Raw genomic sequence first — 6831 nt, forward strand, 5'->3', positions numbered from 1 at the left:
TAAAAACAACAACAGCAAAAATACTTCTAATCTTAACCGACTTTCAACCTTTTTCGCCTTTGCGTGATTTTATATTCTTGAACGCCAGCTACCCACGTTCTGTCTCTTTGGGTATTGTGGCCATTAATATTAAATATAAGTTTGTTGTTGTTTGTCGCTCTTTTCTCCTTGGCTGGCTGGCATATGCGTATGCTTACTTGAATGGTTATACAACAGCTGGGGATATAGCTCAGTGGTAGAGCATTCGACTGCAGATCGAGAGGTCCCCGGTTCAAACCCGGGTGTCCCCTTCTAAATATTTTTGTTGGGGGAAAGTTTTTAAAACGTGTATTTAAATAAACATACTCAGGTGCATACATACATACACACATCCACAAGTAAAAAAAGGTTCAAATATTACGCGTTTTCCGGAGGAGTTTTACATTCAGCAAAAAAAAAACTTAAGAACTTAAATGCTTTAAGAAACAAATTAAGCTTTTCTGTAAATGAATTCGTTAATAAAATTTATGTTTAAATTTATATTTGTAAGTAACCAATAAAATAATAGATTAGTAAAGCGAATAGAGCTATGATAAAACTAATAAAAAAGTCTCTCTTCTGCGTACGATTGACTCCATACCANACTTAAGAACTAAAATGCTTTAAGAAACAAATTAAGCTTTTCTGTAAATGAATTCGTTAATAAAATTTATAATTAAATTAATATTTCTAAGTAACAAATAAAATATTAGATTAGTAAAGCGAATAGAGCTATGATAAAACTAATAAAAAAGTCTCTCTTCTGCGTACGATTGACTCCATACCACACGTCACACGCCACACAAAAAAACGGTCGGAGTTCGGGAATCAGTATCCTTATGAAGGATATTACGTGACAGGCACGATGGGTTACAAAAAGTTCTGATGATGATAGAGTAAAAAGCAAAGATTCGTGATTAGCTACATATGTATTCATTACCTTGATTTTTTTTTTCTAGTTTCTAGTAGCCTCGAATTTTTCTCATATCATTACATTGAATCGTTGTTTTATCACGAACAAAAATGCTTTTTAAGGCTTTTCCTGTCTGATCGGCTAGATAGAGCTTTTGCTGTGCAATTCCGGCTAAGATAGTAGATCTTTTGTAAGACAATTGAAAGACAGTAGGCAAGATAATTTGAAAGATTTTATTTATCTGGCTCGAAGACCCTCCCTTACCAACTTTCATGGTGAAAAGCTCCTTGACAGAAAGCACTTGTTTAACATTTTGCTCGCGCTGCTCCGACAGTCGCATTGGCCGAGTGAACAAAGCACTGGCGTGCACGGTTACCGTTTTGGGCCAAATGGAGCAAATTTGGTCCATTCCTTTCGTTTGGTCCACTGGTCCAATTCTTTTTAAAATGGTCCAATTCGCAAGCCTTTGATTATCACCCTTTCACTTCATGCAATAGTTTCGCGTTTTCAATTTTTTCTATTTAATTGATGAATATTCCCGCCCATGTTGAGTATCGCGATCGTCAGTAAAAGTGACGATACGGTCATCGTCACCCATGTTACTGATGTGTTCGGTTATGAATCAAAATATTGATGGACTTGGGCGAGCCTAAAATATTGACCAAAAAATGTCATCTTTCAAACAGATTGTATTTTGCTATTACCAATCAAAATTCTAATAAATGGGATTTGCGGTCCACGCTAATATACATACATATATATTTTTTTTTTTATTTCGTTAAATTTTTAGGAACATATAACTTTTTAATTTATTTTGTTTTAATTTGATTTTCGTTTAATTTTCACAACTTATTATTTTAAAAATAAATTGCTTTTTATTTCATATATTTTTTCGGAACTTGTTTAATTTTTTTGTTTTATTTATTAGTTTTCTATTGTTTTATATTATTTGTATTAATGTTGGTTTTATTTTCCCAGTGTTATTCAGCTTTGTACCATCGATTTCTTTATTTCTTTTGATTATTAGTTTTTATTATATTAAAAAGATATATATATATATATACATATATATACAACATAAAAGCACTAAGGCCTCCTCGTTTGCAGATCTTTCAATTAGTCTTTTGAAAGACAGAAAAGAGCTTTCAAGGTAATTGCCAGAATTGACAATTGTCTTACGAAAGACTTTTGTCTTCTGTATGGGCATTTCCAATCTGACGTTGCGTGTTAAAAAAAAAATTTTAAAAGCCAAAATTTTAAGAAGGTTTTTCTAAATTTACATATTTAGTAGTTAAATGATTAAATGATAATTTTATGAATATCGACAAGTTGCGATAGTGGTCCGAAAATTGTCGCTAACTGGTTACAGCACTCCGCTGGACTTGCTTAAATTGTTTTTAAGCCTATTTTTTTAAATAGCAAGTTTTTTCTTAACTTGAATTAGGCTCCAGAGATCCAAAAAATAAAAATGGATTCAAGCAAAAACCAAAACAATTTACACTCATAATTCACAACACATCCTTAAAAAGTGGACCTTTGACCCAGTCATAGTATATGCCTCAACCTATGACAAAATTAAAAAATTATATTTAATGTGGAAGGTAAAGATCTTAACTGCGAGCTTTTCTATTTACTCAGCCACGAGTCTACTTGAAAGTTAGGTGGTTATTTTCAAATTAATAAATGTGACTAATCTTCAACATTTCAGTTTATATACCAGCTGCCTTCGAATCGTAATAGATAAGGAGTAAATTTATTTATGGCACAATCGGTGCGGAAATCAACAGAATGCCACAAGTAGTTATAACAATAGCTTCACGTCACTTTCAAGAAATCATGAAAATGAATCAATCCAATGATTATAAGGCAATATTTGCACGATATTTATAGATCCATTACACCGTGCAACACTAAATTTTACGCACACAAAAATCAATATACTCGCGATACTAGGGGCCGCATATAGTAAAACTGCGTTTTAAATTTTTCTCGTTGACGGCAGGATTTTATTTTAAAGCACTTACAAGTTTAAAAGATATGAACAGTTCAAAAAATGTATTTAAAAAATTCAGTTCGATTTTGATTAACAATATGGGTATCAAATTAAAGATAAGATTCTCTAGAATTGAAATTCATTTTTGGAGCACCTTAGGAATAAGGTATTGCGAATGACCTTTCAAAGTTTTGTCCTTGAACATCGTTAAAAATTTGCAATAGTTAGTTTTGGGCATTAAAATACTAAAATGGGCAGCAAGTAGTCTAAGTGTTGTTTTCCGAGCGCATTTATTTTTTTTTGCCTCATTCCGACAGAAAAGATAATAAGTGCAGAAAAGGATATTTTCAATACCTATTCGTCCTTGTGCATCCAACTATTTAATTGTTTTTATTGTAGAGAATCTTGTCTTGATACCCATTTTAATATACTACTTTGCACTGAATGTTTTTATAATATTTTAAACCAATCACATCCTGGAGATTCCAAACTCCTTTCAATGCCAATCCTGATGCCAGAGAGAAAAACTAGTACAAACTTAGCTCTACCATACTCAGAAAAAGTCAACCAAATATATTTCTCTCAACACATGATTTGGTAACGAAACCCAAATAATGAGTAACTGTAACCAAATCGGCCTGTTGACAAAAACATATGTATTTAGTTGATCCTTTCTCAGTGTAGTTTCGTGAGCATGTTGATATTTCCGTGTGTTTTGAATTTTGTTGGTTTTAGTCGCACGGTGTTATCTTGAAGCCTTAAAAATAAAAATAACACATTTATCACGATTTTTATCAAAACAGTGAGAAATCAATAAAAATAAACTAACATAATCGATGGCACAAACAAGAGTTATGGCAATTTCGCACTACTGTTTAACGTCAAGTCGTAAATGAAATATCAATTAGAAGCCGTATTCGAAGATTTATTTTTATATGTATTATATCACAAATGTGGCCGCTGTGGTGTAGTNGTAAATGAAATATCAATTAGAAGCCGTATTCGAAGATTTATTTTTATATGTATTATATCACAAATGTGGCCGCTGTGGTGTAGTGGTAAGTAGTGCGCGCTTTCACTCATCACCACCTGGGTTCAAACCCTGGTAAAAGTAACATCGCAAAAAATATAGAAAAAGGCTTTTTTTCTTCGCTCGGCAGGCAATGGCAAACCTCCGAGTGTTTTTCTGCCATGAAAAACAGCTTCTCATAAAAATACAATCGCCGTTCGGAGTCGGCGTAAAACTGTAGGTCCCTCCGCTTTGTGTGACAGACATCAAGGCGCACGCCACAAATCTGAGGGGAAGCTCGGCCAAACACCAACATATGTGTAAGCGCCAATCTATTATATTATATCACAAATGTAGAATATATTTAAGTATATACATATGTATGTATTTTGGTTCCCAATAGGAAAAAATGCCATGCATTACCTTTTTCTATTATGAAAACATGTAGCCCAATATAAGCGAATGGGTAATGCGTAGTCGAAGAAGTGAAGTCGAATCACTGAGTAGACTGATTTATTGATCGAACGGGTCGTGTGTAATTTTGAAGTAAAAAGCAAAACGAAAATCTTAACAACAAACTTAAGCATGGCTTTTTCCAATTTTATGTCTTTGATAGTAGCTGTAGGTCAGAGGTTCGCAAACTTTTTCTTCTCGTAGACCCCTTTCAAAAATTTACTGGTTTCGGTGGACGCCCTGCTGATACATTTCTAAATATTCCCAAAGCTCGTTAAAAAATCAAATGTGAATTCAAAAACTAAACTCGGAGTGGCCAAAATAAAAGTAAAATATTTTCTTTTGCTCTATTTATAAAAGTAATGTGATTACCAGGGAACGGATTTTTAGGACCTACAAACCTATAAAAAAGGCAAAATAAAATAACGAAATAGGCTGAAAAAGGCAAAATAAAATAGCGAAAAAGGCAGGAAAAGGCACTAGGTGTTGCAAAANAAAGGCAGGAAAAGTCACTAGGTATTGCAAAAGAAGCAAAATAAGGCACTAAAAAAATACAGAAAATACGAAGAACAATCAAAAAATACATTTATCTTAGAAATGTATATTACAAGTAAAAAGAGAAAAACTATGAACTAGTTTCATTATATGAAAAATTTGTACTTTGAATCTTTGACTATTTTATCCTTTCGGGTTTCTAGCTCATAAAACTTTAATCTGTATAGTTGTAGTAACATTGAACCACAAGATGCATTTTGAAGTTTTCTGGCAGAATTTTCATTCGATTTTCGCGAAGAAAAGCCTTGAATATATCTACTAAATGTGTGCTCGACGGAGAAAAGGCAAAAAAAGGCAAATATCTTAAAAAAGGCAACATCAAATGGGTATATATGGCATCAGGGAAAGCTAAATCGTGGACATTCTTAATGGAATATACTCTATCTCTTTAGCAGAAAAAAAAGCAATTTCCATAAAATCCGTTCCCTGGTGATTACACACTTGTAGGTTTTAAAAAATAGAGCACATAAATACATCAAAATACTCTCTCGCTCGGAAGAGTTAAATTTTTTAAGAGCACTGCGAGCGCTAGCGTTATTTACATTATCTTCACCATGAACTCATCAAATGTTCGGCTCACTTATGACTTTGCATGTGGAGTATATGTAAAATAGTTTATTTGTGTTAATGGCATCATTTTTATGTTTATCGCTCCGAGTTTTAAAGTGAGGCGAAAAATATTTATCACATTTTTAAAACACAAAACTTAAAACATCAAANGAACTCATCAAATGTTCGGCTCACTTTTGACTTTGCATGTGGAGTATATGTAAAATAGTTTATTTGGGTTAATGGCATAATTTTTATTTTTATCACTCCGAGTTTTAAAGTGAGGCGAAAAATATTTATCACATTTTTAAAACACAAAACTTAAAACATCAAAACGGCAAAGCTTTTTACGTCAAACTTTTAAAGAACGAGTTTAAAAAAATCACGACGAATAAGGAACATGAGTTTTGCCCACCGGCATCCCCTCGATGCCTCTCAGTCATTAGATGGTGGCTTCGATTGCCGAAGGTCGGGTTGCTAAAACTGGTTGCGAACCGAGGAATGCCTGGTCGGAGCCAACTCTGGTCAAAAGATCAGATGTCTCATAACCAGGTAATCCACAATGACCTGGCACCCAGAGTAAACAAAACCTCGTTATGTTCACCATCATATTTTAGTCGAGACTTGCATTGCCGAACTAGTTTGGGAGTACTTAAATAGAGGGCTGGTCAATGCCGTAAGTGCAGCTTGGTTGTCACTGCCGTCACGTACACTTCTTCCCCTCCACCTATGTTCCACCACGTAGCCCATGGCTTTGAGTATTGCAATTACCTCAGCCTGAAAGACCGAAGCATATTCCCCTACAGAAAAGTGAATCTTATCTCCATTTACCTTTAAAAATACCCCAGATCATGACCGAGAGTTAGTTTTGAAGCCATCAGTGAAGATTCGACAATGTGTGAGCAAGTGCTTAAATCTCTGCCGCCAGCAATTTTCGACGCACCCCACTCATTGTCATACCAGCGTCCGGTTCTTTTTAGTCTGCAGGTGGCCATTAAGGCTTCTCCACGTTTGAAAACACAAAGTGACGGTAAGTACAGCAATGTGTCAAGAACACCACACAAAAAAATTAAAGTTAAATAAAGAGGCTTCCAAGCAACCATTTTGGTTCTTTACATCGAAACCCGATAAATTTTCGTGGACTCCCATTTACAACTCATGGACCCCCCATAACCCCCCCGTCACCGTGGATCCCTGGGGGTCCACCTGGACTACTTTGGGAATCACTGCTGTAAACAAATGGAAACGTGTTGGAACAAACATTAAGGTTAGGGAATGATTAAAAATAAGTCAAACTCTAACTTATTTTTGGCACGATAGAAGACTATAAGAAAACCTGTC

At 34.4% G+C, this 6831-nt stretch overlaps 1 non-coding gene across 1 annotated transcript; it reads left to right on the forward strand.

Annotated features, from left to right (window-relative positions):
- Positions 1-218: 218 nt before the first annotated feature.
- Positions 219-290, forward strand: TRNAC-GCA (transfer RNA cysteine (anticodon GCA)). Its single transcript has one exon. It is a non-coding gene; the product is annotated as a tRNA-Cys (tRNA).
- Positions 291-6831: the final 6541 nt, after the last annotated feature.

The sequence above is a fragment of the Rhagoletis zephyria genome, unplaced genomic scaffold, assembly GCF_001687245.7.
Source record: "Rhagoletis zephyria isolate East Lansing unplaced genomic scaffold, Rhagoletis_zephyria_1.1 Rzeph_scaffold_04021, whole genome shotgun sequence".
NCBI lineage: Eukaryota > Metazoa > Arthropoda > Insecta > Diptera > Tephritidae > Rhagoletis > Rhagoletis zephyria.